We start from the raw sequence: 17,763 nt of genomic DNA on the forward strand, positions 1-17,763 counted from the left end.
CATGGGGGGAAGGGAACTTGGTGAAGTAATATCATCTTGTGTAAGACTTTAGCAGTCTGTATCCAAGGACAATGATTAGGAATGGGAATACTGAATGGAAAGTACAGCAAAATTTCCAAATTCACATGAGGGAGGGAAGAGAATAGAGACTAACTGGATCAATCAGCAAAAATAAAAAGCAAATAACAAAATAAAATAAGGAAATAAGAAGGTAAGGTGAAAGACGGGGATGGTCACCTGGGGAAAGAAAGAGAAAAGCTCAGTTATATGTTGCTTATAAGAAATATAGTTTATAGGGCTTCCCCGGTGGCACAGTGGTTGAAAGTCCGCCTGCCGATGCAGGGGACACGGGTTCGTGCCCCGGTCTGGGAAGATCCCACATGCCGCAGAGCGGCTAGGCCTGTGAGCCATGGCCGCTGAGCCTGCGCATCCGGAGGCTGTGCTCCGCAATGGGAGAAGCCACAGCAGTGAGAGGCCCACGTACCGCCAAAAAAAAAAAGAAATATAGTTTATAAAAAGTTGGAGGGAAGGTTGAAAATCAAAGGATGGGCAAAAATGTAAACAAATATAAACTTTTCAGAAGGCAAGAGTATGCAAAATGCTGATGAAAGAAATTAAAGAAGACCTAAATAATTGAACAAACTGTATTCATGGATTAGAAGACTCAACATAATAAATATATCAATTCACCCAAAACTGATATATATACACACACACACACACACACACACACATATTTTTTTTTTTTTTTTTTTTTGCGGTACGCGGGCCTCTCACTGTTGTGGCCTCTCCCATTGCGGAGCACAGGCTCAACGGCCACGGCTCAGGGGCCTAGCTGCTCCGCGGCATGTGGGATCTTCCCGGACCGGGGCACGAACCCATGTCCCCTGCATCGGCAGGCAGACTCTCAACCACTGCGCCACCAGGGAAGCCCCTGACCTATATATTTAACACAATTCTTGTCAACATGTCAGTAAGCTCATTCTACAATTTACATGCAAAGGAAAAGGAACTAAAATATGTAAACAATTTCGAAAATGAAGAATTAAGTGTGAGGAATCACTCTACTAGATTTTTAAGAGAGTGTGCTATTTGGAGGAATTAAATGAAAGAGAGAACTCAGGAATAGACACACACAAAGATGCCCAACTGATTTTGAAAAGGTGCAAAAGCCATTTATTAGAGAAAAGATATTCCTTCAACAAATAGTGCTGAAGCAATCACTCATCTGTAAGCAAAAGAAAAAAAGGACAAAAATCGCACACCTGATACAAAAATTAACTCAAAATGGATCACAAGTTTAAGTGTAAAATATAACACTATAAAACTTTTAGAACTAAATGTAGGAGAAAATCATTTGGACCTAGGGCCAAGCAAAGAGTTCTTAGACTTGACACCAAAAGCCTGATCCACAGTAGGAAAAAATGATAAATTCAACCTAATCAAAATTTAAAACTTTTGCAAAAGATTCTATTGAGAGGATGAAAAGTACGTAACTTCATGGTATTGGCTTCTTTTTCACTCAGTACACCTCCCTTGAGATTCATGCAAGCTGTTATGTCTGTCAGTAGTTTATTCCCTTATTGTTGAGTGGTATTCCATGGTGTGGGTGCTCTCCAATTTGCTTAACCATTCACCTGTGGAAGGACATTGGCATTGTCACCAGTTTCGGGGCTATTACAGATAAACTGCTGTGCACACTCAGTTACAGATTTTTGTGTAAACATAAGCTTCTCTTCCTCTGAGATAAATGCCCAAGAGTTCAATGGCTAGGCCATGTGCTAACTGCATGTTTAGCTTTGTAGGAGACTGTCAAACTGTTTTCTACAGTGGCTGTACCATTTTACATTTCCACCAGCAACATATGAGAGACCAAGCTTTTTCACATCCTCACAAGTATCTGGTGTTATTATTTTTTATTGTGGCCATTCTATTAAGTGTATAGTAGTAGTAGTATTCTGGGTTCTCCAGAAAAACAGAACCCATAGGAGATATATATGTATATATATACATACACATGTGTTTTGCTGAAAGTTGCTGAAACAGCTGTTGAAAGCACAATTCATGTATATGTATGAATGAGATTTATTATAAGAATTTGGTTCACATGGGTATGGAGGCTGAGAAGTTCCAGGACCTGCAGTTGGCAAGCTGGAGACCCAGGAGAGCTGATGGTATAGCTCCAGGTTGATTCCAAAGGCCTGAGAACCAGGAGAGTCAATGGTGTAAATTCCAGACTGAGTCCAAGTCCAAAGGCAGAAGACCAATAGCCCAACTCAAAGACAGTCTGGCAGAGAGAATTCTCCCTTACTCAGCCTTTTGTTCTAGTCAGGCAGTCAACGGATTGGATGAGGCCTACCCACACTGGGGAGGACAATCTGCTTTTTTTGAATTTTTTTAAAAATGTACTGATTCAAATGTTGATCTCAACCAGACACACCCTCACAAAAACACCCAGAATAATGTTTAACCAGACATTTGGGCACCCCACGGCCCAGTCAAGAGGACACATAAAATTAGAGTAGGATAACACATTGTAGTTTTAATTTGCATTCCCCTAATGATGAAGACCATCTTTTCATGTGCTTATTTGCCTTCTGTATAGCTTCATCAGTGAAATGCTTTTTCATGGCTTTTGCCCATTTTCTAAATGGATTTTTTTTAACTATTGACTCGAGAGTTCTTTATGAATTCTAGTTACTAGTCTTTTGTCAAACATGTGGTCTACAAGTCTAGGTTGTCTTTTTATCCTCTTCACAGTCTTTCGCAGAGCAAAAGTTTTTAATTTTAACAAAGTCCTGTTCATCAATTTTTCCTTTTAGGGATTGTGTTTTGGTGTCAAGTCGAAGAACACTTTGCCTAGCCCTAGTTCCTGAAGATTTTCTTCTGAAAGTTTTATACTTTTACATTTAGATGATGGTATATTTTGGGTTAATTTTTATATAACGAAATTTAGGTCTTTTAAACTTATGGATATGCAGTTTCTTCACCACCATTTGTTAAAAAGACGATCCTTTCCCTATTGAATTGCTTTTGCACCTTGGTCAAAAATTAGTTGGGCATCTTTGTGTGGGGCTATCTCTGTTTTCCGATTTTCTATTCTGTTACATTGACCTAGGTATCCATCCCTTCACTAATACAATGCACTCTTGATTACTGTACTGTATATATACAGTAAGTATTCAAATTGGGTAGACTGATTCCTAACATTTTATTCTTCTTTTCCAAGATGGTTTTAGTTATTTTAGAGCCTGTGTCTTTCCATATGAATTTTAGAGCAATCTTGTCTATGCCTGCAAAAAGTTCTTGCTGGGATTTTGATAGCAACTGCACTAAACCTACAAGTCAGTTTGGGGGAGAACTGACATATTTGCTATGTTGACTCTTCCACTCCATGAGAACAGTATGTCTCTCCATTTATTTTGATCTTGTTTGATTTCTTTGACATTTTCTGGTTTCAATTTTATTGTCTTCTGCTCTTTATTATTTCCTTCTTTCTACTAATTTTGAGTTTATTTTGCTCTTCTCTTTCTAGTTCCTAGGGGTAGAAACTTAGGTTATTGACTTGAGAACTTTCCTCTTTTCTAATGAAATCATTTGGTGCTATAAATTTCCCCCTTGGCACTGCTTTGGCTGAGTCCTACATATTTTGCTATATTGTATTTTCATTTTCATGTCATATGCATTTTAAAATTTTCCTTTGATATTTTCTCTTTGGCTCATGTTTTATTTTGAAGTGTGATGTTCAATTTTCCAGGCTCTGGAGATTGTTCTGTTGCCTTTTAGTTATTGGCTAGTTTGGTTCCATTGTTGGTTTCTCATTTGATTCCATTAATGCCCAAGGGATTTTTGACAATTGCATATCCACAAGTTAAAAAAAAAAAACAACTTGACCTAAATTCCATACCTTGTATAAAAATTAACTCAAAATTGAGAATTCCCTGGCAGTCCAGTGGTTAGGTTTGGCACTTTTATTGCCAGGGCCCAGGTTTAATACCTGGTTGGGGAATTAAGATCCTGCAAGCTGCACAGTGTGGCCAAAAAGTAAATTAAAGAAATAAATAAACTTCAAAAAAATTAACTCAAAATGAATCATGATTTTAATAAAACTTTCAGAAAACAGGGACTTCCCTGGTGGTCCAGTGGTTAAGAATCCGTCCTGCAATGCACGGGACGCCAGTTCAATCCCTGGTCGATCCCACATGCTGTGGGGCAACTAAGGCCACATGCCCCAGTGAAAGATCCTGTGTGCTGCAACTAAGACCCAACACAGGCAAAAAATAATTAATTAATTTTAAAAAACTTTCAGAAAACATACTCTTGAAACACACACTGTATGATTTCAATTCTATTCAATTTGTGGAGATTTGTTTAATCGACCAGGATATGGTCTATCTTGGTAAATGTTCCACAGCACCTGAAAAAAATTTGTATATTCTGCTGTTGTTGGGTAGAATACTTTATAAATGTTGATTAAATCTCATTGGTTGATTGTATTGTTCACATCTTATCTTTTATGCTTTGCTGATTTTCCATCTAATAATTCTAACAGTTGCTAAAAGTAGGATGTTGATATCTCCAACTATAATTAAGGAATTGTCTATTGCTCTTCTCAGTTCTTTCAGTTTTTGCATCATGCATTTTGAGGTTCTGTTGTTTGCTGAATAGATGTGTAGGATTGTTGTGTCTTCCTGGTGAATTGATCCTTTTATCATTATATTATATCCCTCTTTATCTCTAGTAGTTTTTTTATGAAGTCTGCTTTATCTGATACTGATAGAGCCACTCCTTTTTTTTAAATTAATGTGTGCATAGTACACCTTCTTCCATTGTTTACATTTGATCTACCTATGTTGCTGAACTTGAAGTGAGTTTCTTGTAAACAGCATATAGTTCAGCATTTTTTTAAAATCTACTCTGCCAATCTGTACCTTTTAATTGGTGTATTTTGACAATTTACATTTAAGGTAATTATTAATATGTTAGCATTTAAGTCTGCCATTTTATTATTTCTTTTCTTCTTATTTTCTCTGCTTCTCTTTTCTTGCCTTCCCATGGGTTAGGACTGAACAATTTTTAGGACTGCATCTTGACTTATAGTGTTTTTAAGTGTATCTCCTTGTATAGTTTCCTCAGTGGTTGTTCTGCATGTTACAATATACATATGTGACTTACCACTGTCTACCGGCGTCAATGTTTTACCACTTTGCATGAGGTAAGGAAACCACTCTTCCATTCAAGTCCCATTACCCACTTTTTTTTTTTTTTTTTTTTTTTTTGCGGTACGCAGGCCTCTCACTGTTGTGGCCTCTCCCGTTGCAGAGCAACAGGCTCTGGACGCGCAGGCTCAGCAGCCATGGCCCATGGGCACAGCCGCTCCGCGGCATGTGGGATCCTCCCGGACCGGGGCACGAACCCGTGTCCCCTGCATCGGCAGGCAGACTCTCAACCACTGCGCCACCAGGGAAGCCCCCATTACCCACTTTTAAATATCATTGTCTTGAGTACCAGATATTGTTGTATTTTTGCTTCAATCATCAAATATGATTTATAAAACTCATAAGAAGAATACTCTATTGTATGTACCTGTCTTCCTGCTCTTTCTGTTGTTCTTCCTTCCCAACATTCCAAGATTCCTTCTTTTATCATTTTATTTCTTGTTTAATCTGGTTTCCTTTAGCTATTCTTTCAGGGTAGGTCTGTTAGCAACAAGTTCTTTTAGTTTTCCTTCATTTGCAGACGGCTTTTATTTCCTCTTCATTTCTGAAGGATAGTTTCACCAGATATAGTAATCACAATTAACAGTCCTTTGCTTTCCGTATTTGAAAAATGTTGTGCCACTTCCTTCTTGCCTCCAGGGTTTCAGATGAGAACTCTGTTGTCATTCAGATTGGTGTTTTCCTATAGGTGATGTGTCTTTTCCTCTGGCTGTTTTCAAGATGTTTCTTTGTCTTTAGTTTTCAGAAGTTTGATTATATGTCTTGGCATGGACTTCTTTAGGTTTATCCTACTTGGAGTTCACTCGCCTTCTTGAATTTGTAGGTTTATGTCTTTTACCAAATTTTTAGCCACTATTTCTTCAAATAATCTTTTGCAGCCCCTCTTTTACATCTTTCCTTCTAGGATTCCCATGATACAAATGTTGGATCTTTTATTACTGCTCCACACGTCCCTGAGGTTCTGTCCATTTTCTTTTTCAGTCTATCTTCTGTTTTTCAGACTGTGCAGATTCTACTGATCTGTCCTCAAGTTCACTGATTCTATCCTCTGTCACTTCTGCTCTACTAATGAGCTAAGCTAGCAAGAATTTTACTGTAATTACTTTGTTTTTCAGTTCTATAACTTCCATTTGGTTCTTTTCTTTTAATTACTTCTTTGCTAAGATTTTTTATTTTTTCATTTGTTTCAAGGGAACCTGTAATTCCTTGTTGAATATTTTTATGACGGCTGCTTAGAAATACTCGCCCAATAATTCCAGTATCTGATTCATCATGGTGATAGCACCAGTTGATCGTCTTTTCTCATTCAAGTTGTGATCTTCCTGGTTCTTGGTGGCAGGTGATCTTTTAATTATATCCTTGACATTTGGTTATTCTGTTCGAAGTCTCTGGGTCTTATTCAAATCTCTTACTTCAGCAAGCAGTCATTCTATTTAGATTTAGCAGGCAGACTCTTGCCTAACTTTGTAGGCTCTAGTTCTAAAGACAGATGAACCTTTAGAGCCCTTGCAGTGTTATCTTGGTCTGCTTGGTTTACCTGGTACATCTGGAGCTTCTACTGGTCCCTGCATGTACTGCCTAATGGGGCAGAAGGAGCTTCTGGAGGCCAGGCCACCTGCACCCCTCAGGTGGGAGGGGCAGTCTCAGGCCCATGGAAACAATAAGGCTTCAAGCTGCTCATCTGTGGTGAGATCCCCCTGGCCAGTGCCATCCTGCCTCCTGGTGTCTCTCAGTGGCAGAGGGGCTCTCTGGCCAGGCAGGGAAGAAGAGCATGTCCCTTGGTCACTTATTGTCAGTGGGTTTCCTGATTTATCCCACTTGCCGATACTGCTAGATTTGTCTGGTATTATTGGTGGGTCTTCTGTCTGATCCAGGAATGAGCCTACCTCAGCTGCCTTCTGTTGCTAGACTGGTGGTCAGGAAGCATCAGGCCTGGCTCATGTGGTTGGGTGGTTGTAAGATGCCCTATATCACCATGTTGTTCCTCCTGTTCTGGGGTCCCCAACCAGTCCACCTGCTTCTTTCTTTCTTTCTTTCTTTTTTAATATTTATTTAGCTGCGCCAGGTCTTAGTTGCAGTATGCAGGATCTTTAGTTGTGGCATGCGGGATCTAGTTCCCTGACCAGGGATCGAACCTGGGCCCCCTGCATTGGGAGCAAGAAGTCTTTAACCACTGGACCACCAGGGAAGTCCCTGCTTCTTTCTACCATTCAGCGCTGTCCTTTGGTATCTCTTACGTTGTTTCAAGAGTTTACTGTTGTACTGAGAACGGAGGAACAGAGGAAGTGAGTCTACACCTTCTCATCTAGACCGCAAGTCTGATCTCCTCCTAGTGCCTTTTATTGACTAAACCCAACTGCCAGTAAGAGAGTAAAAGAGCGTGTCGGTGCAATACGTAAAGGCAGCCTCCCAGAGCACAGAGCAGAGTGGGGAAGGGTGAAGAGTGGGCTCGGAGAGGCAAGCAGAGAACACCCAGCACAATGACCATTTTCTGGAGGAAAAATCAAAACGTTTTTAAATATGCAAAGACTAAGAGTATTTACCTATCCCATACCATCATTAAAAGAATACTGTCTGGGGACTTCCCTGGTGGCGCAGTGGTTAAGAATCCACCTGCCAATGCAGGGGACACGGACTCAATCCCTAGTCCGGGAAGATCCCACATGGCACGGAGCAACTAAACCCATGAGCCACAACTACTGAGCCTGTGCTCTAGGGCCCACGTGTCACAACTACTGAGCCTGCATGCCACAACTACTGAGCCTGCGCCCTAGAGCCTACCAGCCACAACTTCTGAAGCCCGCGTGCCTAGAGCCCATGCTCCGCAACAAGAGAAGCCACCGCAATGAGAAGCCCACGCACCACAACAAAGAGTAGCCCCCGCTCTCTGCAACTCGATAAAGACCGCGCGCAGCAATGAAGACCCAACGCAGCCAAAAATAAATAAATTTTAAAAAAAAGAATATCGTCTGAAGAAGGAAAGTAACTTCAGAGGGAAGGATGGAGATGCAACAAAGCAACACTGGAAATGGATAAAATATGTTGGTATATTCAATTAAACATCTGTTAACCACCTAGAGACCTAATTCTGTTATTTTAGAAATATGATAATAAGTCCTTAGCTAAAACAAGGAATACAAAAAAAAAAAAAAAAAAAAACAAGGACTGCAAGGGGTGGTTCAAAGAGTAATTTAAATGCAGTGTTGTCCCTGTTTTGTTCTGAGGAAGACAGCAGTCTTAGATCACTTTAGACTCTGCTGGAAAATTTTTGATCATAATGGATGTTAAAAAAAAATTTAAGGGAACTACTAAAAGAACAGCTATTTCACCTATAGTTTCCAGTCACATATACAAGGGAAATGGAAATTATAGAAATTTTTACCAGTTTTAAAGAAGTCAGGAAAAAAGGAGAGGGAAAAGAAACAAGGTCAAAAAAGATGGTAAAGGTAAAACATCTATTTCTGCCATAGAGACTATTCTAACGAACAATTCATCGGATTACGCAAAATGCAAGTGTTTCAGTGAACTGAAGGTATATCACGGACAGCCTGCTTGGCGCTCAAATGCTTCTAAAAAAGTAAACCTTTGCTTTCTCATGAAAATTGATAATTAACCAGCTCTGTGGAGGATATTGATGTGGGGCGGGTGGGGGGTGGTGTTAAAAATCAATCCTTAGAAAGACTGCTTCTTGCTTCCCTTTCCTCTTTCCCCAGCTGCCTCCCACCCACCATAAACCTGGACCTTCAAACCCAACCCACTCCTTCCTTTCAGGCCTCTGAGCCTAGCACTTATTCTGATTCAGAAACAACAACAACAACAAAAAAAAAAAAACTGTGTGGGGAAAGTAGTAATCAATTAGGAATCTCTTTTGCTAGAATTTTCCAAATCAATAAAGCACCCAGGAGCAGTGGCTATGTCTAACCCATCTTTAAATCCTCAGGCTTAGCAGAATAGTGACACCGAAGTTAGGAATATAAGAAAGAAGGAAGGAAAGAGTAGGAAGGTGGGAGGGAGGACGGGTGGGAGAATCAGTAAACATTTATTGTGCGTTTGCTGTGTGCCCAGCACTGAGGAGACAGAACTGCAAAGGCATGGTGTTTTACATCTGTGGGTCTGTGTCTGATGGTGCTGACGGCCTCGGCTCCACTTGCAGGAATCTGAGATTCCTTGGACCAGACAGAAGTGCTGAGCCCCTGTAAGCCATGCAGTGTGCGCTGATGGTGGCCTCAAGCCGTGTCTTAGCCATTCAGGCTGCTCTAACAGAACACCACAGACTGGGTGGCTGATAAGTAATAGAAATCTATTTCTCACAGTTCTGGAGGCTAGGAAGTCCGACATCTGGTCACCAGCAGATTCAGTGTCTGATGAGGGCCTGCTTCCTGGTTCAGAGACAGCCTTCTTTTCGTTGTGTCCCCACATGGCAGAGAGGCAAAGAGCTCTCTGGAGTCTCTTCTATAATTCCAGTCATGAGAGCTCCAGCCTCGTGACCTAAGCACCTTCAAAGGCCCCACCTCCAAATATCCTCACACTGGGGGTTAGAATGTCAGCATACACATTTTGGGAGGACACAACCGTTCAGTCTCAAGTACCCTGTGCTCATCCTTCCTCCTGTCACTAGGCAGAGTAAGTTAGGTTCACGGTGCGGTTAAAGTCATGTGACTAAACCCTCTGTGTTGGCAGAATTCTACCAATGCTCTTTCCTCTTCCTTCCCTGCAGGGTGAGAAGGTGACACGTGAAACTTGCTTGTGTGTGTCCTGGGTCATCCGCGCTCAGTCTAAGGACCCGTACCTGACTCAGGTGCATTTCCTTCTAGAACGCAACCTGAAAATGTGCCCATTGCACTGAGCGCACAAGCAGAGTTGCACGTATTTTTATGAAATGAGCAAGACAGTAGGGTCCTAAACCAAGGAATATTTGATAAGAACTGAGATCAAATTGAATCAAAGGGCCAAAAAATCAGGGCAATTTCAAAACCATAAAATAACCTTTAGGAAAGAGAAGAAATTTTGAAATCTACATAAATATATACATTCAGAACACCAAAACGTAATTTCTTACGATTGCTCTATAATGTTAGGGAACTCATTAAAATTTCTGGATATCATTTTTTAGCACTTCCAGGTCTAAAAACCAAGATTCTTTGAATGTCTCTGCCAAGTATGAGAAGACGCATTAGCAATGGTTCCCAGGTACACTCAATGACACACCTGTATGACAGAGGTGAGGCCACTTTGCTACAAAAATGACTTTGTGCAGCCATCGTAAGAGCTTATTCATCCTCCTTGATGTGAACTGGAATTTTCCAGGCTATAGAGGTTCAAAAATATCTTACTTGAGGTCCCAAGCTCACCTAAGCCACCAGGTATGCTCACCTCTGCACTGGGAGGTTTCTTCCTCATCTTTGGGGCTACCGAATGAAGTAGGGAAGAGTAATGAGATAAGTCATCTAATTTGGGAAAAAAATTGCTCAAAAGTGAACAAAGGGCTTCCCTGGTGGCACAGTGGTTGAGAGTCTGCCTGCCGATGCAGGGACACGGGTTCGTGCCCCCGTCTGGGAGGATCCCACATGCCGTGGAGCGGCTGGGCCCGTGAGCCATGGCCGCTGAGTCTGCGCGTCCGGAGCCTGTGCTCCACAACGGGAGAGGCCACAACAGTGAGAGGCCCGTGTACCACACACACACACAAAAAAAATGTGAACAAAAATGGGGACTTCCCTGGTGGTCCAGTGGTAAAGAATCCACCTTCCAATGCAGGGGACGCAGGTTCGACCCCTGGTCAGGGAACTAAGATCCCACATGCGGCAGGGCAACTAAGCCCATGCGCCACAACTACTGAGCTTGCACACCTCAACTAAAGAGCCCACTGTGCCACAAACTACAGAGCCCACACGCCCTGGCGCCCATGAGCCACGACTAGAGAGAAGCCCGTGCACCGCAACAAAGACCTGACGCAGCCAAAAAATAAAGAAAATAGGGCTTCCCTGGTGGTGCAGTGGCTGAGAGTCTGCCTGCCAATGCAGGGGACACGGGTTCGTGCCCCGGTCCGGGAAGATCCCACATGCCGCAGAGCGGTTGGGCCCGTGAGCCATGGCCGCTGAGCCTGCGCGTCCGGAGCCTGTGCTCGGCAATGGGAGAGGCCACAACAGTGAGAGGCCCGCATACCGCATTAAAAAAAAAAAAAAAAAGAGCCCACTGTGCCACAAACTACAGAGCCCACACGCCCTGGCGCCCATGAGCTACAACTAGAGAGAAGCCCGTGCACCGCAACAAAGACCTGACGCAGCCAAAAAAAATAAAGAAAATAAATAAATATTAAAAAAAAAAGTGAACAAAAATGGGAAGAGTCTGAAGATGATATCCATTGCCTTCATAAACAATTTCTCTTTTAATCCTCACAACAACCCCATGAGGTATTATTATTATTGTCATTTCATGGGTAAGAAAAATGGGATTTGTCTCTTTTCATTTCCTAGGGCTGCCATCACAAATTACCACAGACTGGGTGGCTTAAGACAACAGAAATTTATTCTCTCACAGTGCGGGAGTGTCAGCAAGGGGTCAGCGGGGTTGCTTCCTTCTGGAGCCTCTCAGGGAGAAACCGTCCCTTGCTTTCTGCTAGCCTCTGGTGGCAGGCAACCCTCAGCAGTGCTCGACTTGTAGACACATCACCGTCTGAATAAATCTGTGGCCATCAGCCAACTTTATCTAAAGTTAGAAACATAGCTTCAGCCCACATGTTCTCTTTTCAGCAAATCTTCCATCTTAGCATCACCTCCATGGTCAGCAGCCTTAATTAATTCTTTATTAAGGTCACCAGATTCTGGAGTTTCAAATAGTTTCTTCAGGTGTCGGCAGAGCCGTTCACCAGATGTATTATTGCTAATTGCTGACCGTGCAGATGCGACGGTGGAAACTCCTGCTGGATTATATGTCCAAGATGTTCCACACACGTGTGCCTCTGAATCACCGCCTATCTCTCTTTCGATCACAGCCGCTAAGTAGCAGGGACAAGTCTGAAATGCAGATCCCCTGGCTCTAGGTGCAAAGCGCCATTTCAGCTTCTCAGTTTTCTTAGGTTTTTCAAGTTCAAGTCCAGGGGCACACCGTGTGTGCTGGTCTGCTATGGACCCATCTTAACCACCCATCCTGGGCTCTAGAAAACAATCAAGTAAGAAGTCTGCCAATTCATCACATGGGGGATTGGGATTGATACATATACACTAATATGTATAAAATGGATAACTAATAAGAACCTGCTGCATAAAAAAAATAAAATTCAAAAAATAAAAACCCAATTAAAGCTCCCCGCCCCCCCCCCCACCAAAAAAGAGAAATCTGCCTGTTCACCATCCAGGACTTATGGACACATCCTAAGGTTCAGAGAACGCAGAGGGCATGTGCCACATGGACAAAGTCCTGAGCAAAGGATGAGGAGGACAAGTGCTGATCATGACAAGAGGCAGTTACTCTTCTCAGATGAGAGGACAGTTGGAAACAGAGGGAAGAGCTCTGCCGTGGACGTCAACATCCCAGCGGTGAACACAACCTGAGAAACCGAGCAACAAAGTACAAAAAAATAGTGGCTCTCCTTATGCCTTTTTCTTACAATAATCATAATCACATGGATCACGGGTGACTATTCCTCGTTTTGAATTTGGATCTAGTAATATTTTCTGCTTCATCACAATGTCCTTTCTATGCTACTTGCCATTTTGTTGGCCTTCGAAGGACAAACGGAAGTTTGCCAGGATGGAGCATGGAAGAGGGCTAATCCCAGCAGTAGCTGGGGGTTTCGCGAGGGCGGGATGCCCCAGGAGATGCTGAGAATGGACATCTGATGGAGTAGGTGGTGCTTGGGGAAGCGAGGATTTGTGAGAAAGGCAGCTTGAAGACAGGGTTGGTGCCAAGTCGAAGGACTCACTGGGCTTTGCTAAGGGGTTGACTTTATAGGCACTGGAGAAAATAGATTTTAGATTGAGAAATCATAAAATTCACAGTGTAAGAAAAATAACTCTACTGGTAATGTACACATGCTGGGTGTGAAGAAGCAGCATCAGGGAGCCTGGGTGGACACCAGTCACAACGGCCCGGTGAGACCCAATCTTCCCTGAGGCAGTGCACAGGGCGTTAGGGAAAGACCAATGCAAGAGCTATTTAAGAGGAAGAAAGGACAGAAACTGGGAACCTAGTGAATATGTAATAAAGCAGAAGTCAAGGACATTAGACAAATCGTGGTAGTTGCAATGGGATGAGACAGGTGAACTACTCTTAAATGACTTTCCGGAATCAGGATTGACAACGTAGGACCGGCTGTCCTGTCACACTGTTCCATCCTAAAGCATATGTACTATTTTCCTACCAAATAACAGTCCCATGAACCTTCCTTGAGTGACTTTACTGATTCCCCTTTCCCTTTCTGCCCCCTAAGTGGGGATATCCTCAAGAATTTATCCATGGCTCTCTTTCCCTTTTACACTCAATCTTTCAGTAAGTCAGTCAACACCTAGGTATCCACACACCCAGCCCTGTTCTCTTACTTAGTTCATCTCCAAACGCCTGTAAGTCCCTTTAATTTACATTGCCCACCTTCATCCCAAACTCAGCATATTCTAAGAAGACGAATCATTACCTTTCCCTGAAAATTGGTCCCCTCTCTCAACACCCTCTTTTCTGTCCACTGTAAAGTTATTTTTTCAGTGTCCCAAACTAGCAGCCTTGAAGCCACCTTAGCAGTGAAAGAGCATAGGTCTTGAAGTCACACAGATTCTGGGTGAACATATATGACCCATCCAGCTGCTAATCATGCAACTTTGGGCAAACTCATCAGACTTTCTGACCTCTGCTTCTTCAATAGTAAAATGGGGGTAATAATAGTTAACTCAGAGGAATGTCGTAAGATGTAAGATGTCCAGGGAATTCCCTGGTGGTCCAGTGGTTAGAACTGGGGCCTGGGTTCGATCCCTGGTTGGGGCCCTAAGATCCGGCAAGCCACGTGGTATGCCCAAATTAAAAAAAAAAAAAAAAAACAGATGTAAGATGTCTGGATTTTTCCCTCTTTCTCCTTTCCTGTTATGACTCTAGACTATACATTTTCATATCTCCACTACCCTTTAACAGCATCTGAACTGGTCTAACGACTTCAGTCTCTCCTGTTCTGGTCCATAATCCACGTTGTCATATTCATATTCCTAAAACACTGCTTTCATCCTGTTAGACATACTTGGTGCGCACAACCGGGTCCTTAAGTATGACTGAGACACGTGTGTACATGTATGCGCACGTGCCTCTTCCCTCGTTTTCTTGTAACTTACATGAACAGATCTTCCTGCTGCCTTGCACTCCCCTAGTATCTTCCTACAGAGGTGAGCTCAGGGCACAGACTGTGAGATTCAGTCAATGCCATTAGCCCAGTCATTAACAAGCCTATTCCTAGAACATTGTTCAACTTACAAGCCATTTGTCTTCTGGAAGACACAAAGCTCATGAATTCAGGGCACTCCAGAAAACAGCAGCAGCAATGGAAAGAGAAAGGCAGAATTATTTTAGAGCAAAGTCTCCAGCGGGGTGGAAGCCACGATAGAAAACAATATCCCATTGACATTCACTATAATGGCAAACCACTGAGAAATTAACATGATGAAGAACTTGCATGAAGGTTATAAAACCCTGTGAGGTAGTTGCCAGGGCCTGGGGGGAGGGGGAGGGGGATTGTTGTTTAATGGGTATAGAGTTTTCAGTTTTGCAAGATGCAAGGAGTTTTGAAGATGGATATGTGACAAGGTGAATACACTTAGCACTACTAGCCTGTACACTCAGAAATGGTTAAGATGGTAAATTTTATGTTACGTGTTTTTTCACACAAGTTTTTAAGTTTCTAAAAAAAACTCTGAGTAAAATCCTGAAGGAGATGAAGGTGTGCTTCTCAGCTGGAGAATTAATAAAGCAGGAAGGAAAGCTTTAGGCTGGGGGACGTGCCCTTGCTGTGGTGTGCCCACCACAGCCTACGCTTGTCTCTGTCAGAGAGATCATCTCACTGCATTTCAATTTCCTCTCTAGTTGCCCGATTCCCTACTAGACTACAGGTTCTTTAAAGCAGAGACGACTTCTTTACTATGGCATCCCCTGTACTTAGCACATGTCGGTGATCCATAAGTATTTGTTGAATATGAATGAATGAGAGCTAGACACTCTATTTGTGTGTTCTTGTTGGAATGCTTCTCATGTATTTATTATTAACTCACAGGGTACAATTCTCCGTGGTAGGTACTATCGTTGTTCCCATTTTACAGAGGGGGAAACTGACACACAGCGAGGTTAAGGCACTTCCCCAAGGTCACACAACTAATAAGCAGTTACACTGGATTCAAACCAGGACAGTCAGTCCAGTCCAGCTCCAGAGTCCATGCTTTTAACCACCCGCCAAGCTGCCATTCGGTAGATGAGAAATTTGTACCCTGGTCAGCTGAAAGTCCAAAGTCAAACTGTTAGTAGGTGATGGGGCCAGACCATACCCTACCTGCTTTCAGGAAATACCTGAAAACAGGGCCCCACAGGAAAGCCGAGTGTCTCTCCAGGAGTAGTGTGTTCACCAGCTCCCAGTAAAAGGTAGAAGAACTACACTCTCAGGGCATCTGGAGTTCTTTACTGTGTGTGTGTTTATGAATTTGCTTCCTTCCCAACACTGGAATCTAAGACTGGATCCCAGGGATCATGTGTTATTCTGCTTTATCCCCAAAGCCTGCCACAGTGCCTGGTACAGAGTAGACATTCAGACAAGAGTCTACTGGCAAGAGGGAGGGAAGAACAACCTTAAGCCCAGCTACCATGTATGACAACAGATCAAGGTCACAGCTCAATGCATCTGTAAGTCTATGAATTCCTGATAAATCTTGGAATTATAAATTCACCTCCTCCAGACTCACCAGTCGACCTCATTATGTTTATTATCTTCGTGGAACAGGTGACTACAGTCAGAAGGTTGAGCAGTAATTATTTAATGTATAAGTCCTCTGTACGTAGCATGAGTATTCAGGCAAACAAAGAGTGATCACTCTTTGAATACTTACAAGGAAGCAACGTTTGCAAAGGTCCAGCTAGTGCACTGTACCATCGACCCGAATTCCAGAAATGGGGATAAAAAGCAAGAGTCGGGCACGGACTGGTTCCAAGTAAACCTTGCCTTGTGAAGGATGGCAGTGGACAGGGCTGGGGAAGCAGGGAGTTACGAATTTCCTGAAAACTCATGCAGAATTTTGTGTGCTCACACACTCGTGCCTTCTTCTGGGGAAATGATCTGTGACATTTATTATGACCTCAAAGAGCTGCTTGACTAAAGCAACAAAATCGGAACTATAACTTCGGTATCTTTGCTTCCTGATTGTAGTACAATGTTTTCCTTCCAGCCAACAAGCGAGAAACAGCTACAACGCCGCCTTGGTATAAACTGAAGAGGTGCATTAGGGCCCCTCGTGGATGGAGAGGGTGAGAGAATGGAGATGGAATTTGTGAAACATTTAGTAACCTGACAGGCGTGAAGGCTACGTGCAAGAAACTGGTGCTGAGGTGCTAACTGCTCCTACTCCCCTCATTAGCGATCTTCTTAAAAGCTGAACAAAATCGAGTCCTTTCGAGTACACTTTTGAGGAAAGGGAGCTTGAGTTAGATGAAGAATGAGAAGCTGGTCTGGCCACGTGCCTATCTACTTGGTTTCGAGACCATTCCTCCGCCCTTTACCCAACATACTGGTCAAAAACAAAAACAAAAACTCGTTGAAACACCACTCAACTTTGTTAAATTATTTTTTCAGCTGAAATGTAGGTAAACCATCTCCAGTTCTTTTCTTTCCTCGTGTCAAGCAATAATCAGAACCAAAGTCCTAGAATATTATAAAGAGTAGATGGGATCAGTATTCTTTTCAAAAAAGCCCCCGGGGCTTGAAGGGAGGAGGCTCCTAGGAAACCAGCAGGAGAAAAGGGGGAAATTTGAATGTTTCCCCGTAAGTACTTTTCCTTACGGAACTTCTCTAGTTATTATATTTAAGTTTGGCTACTGGTCATATAAATACAAAAAGGTAAATAGTGTCACTCCAGTCTCTTGAGAAAACTCCAAATTCTGTGTAATTACAGGCCAGGAGACAGATAACCCAGGTTAGGGGCTAGAGACTGTGTTTGCCTTTTTGTTATCACCTGTCACAATTTGCTGGGAAGGTAAGAAAACACTGCTGTTTATCTGGACTCATGGCAATCTCTAACTCCAACTTTTAGAAACTTCAAGGTTTGACTGTGCCCATGTTGGCAGCGTCTAATAAATTGCTCTGCAAATGAAGCAGACGACGCTGATTGATTATGCTGTACGATACAGCATCAGTAAACACGGAAAAGATTTTCTCCTCCTAAACTGAATTTTAGGTCCATATGTACGTGCCTCTTTCCCAAAAACACAAATAGAAATTTAGATCCGTTTATGTACAGGCTGGTCATAAAATCTGACATACACAGATAAAAATTTTTTTCTGTATTCATGGAATACAAAATGTCATGCATGC

At 42.5% G+C, this 17,763-nt stretch overlaps 1 non-coding gene across 1 annotated transcript; it reads right to left on the reverse strand.

The window, feature by feature from the left end:
* Nucleotides 1–7,333: 7,333 nt before the first annotated feature.
* Nucleotides 7,334–7,407, reverse strand: TRNAW-CCA (transfer RNA tryptophan (anticodon CCA)). Its single transcript has one exon. It is a non-coding gene; the product is annotated as a tRNA-Trp (tRNA).
* Nucleotides 7,408–17,763: the final 10,356 nt, after the last annotated feature.

Source organism: Globicephala melas, chromosome 18 (assembly GCF_963455315.2).
Source record: "Globicephala melas chromosome 18, mGloMel1.2, whole genome shotgun sequence".
Taxonomy (NCBI): domain Eukaryota; kingdom Metazoa; phylum Chordata; class Mammalia; order Artiodactyla; family Delphinidae; genus Globicephala; species Globicephala melas.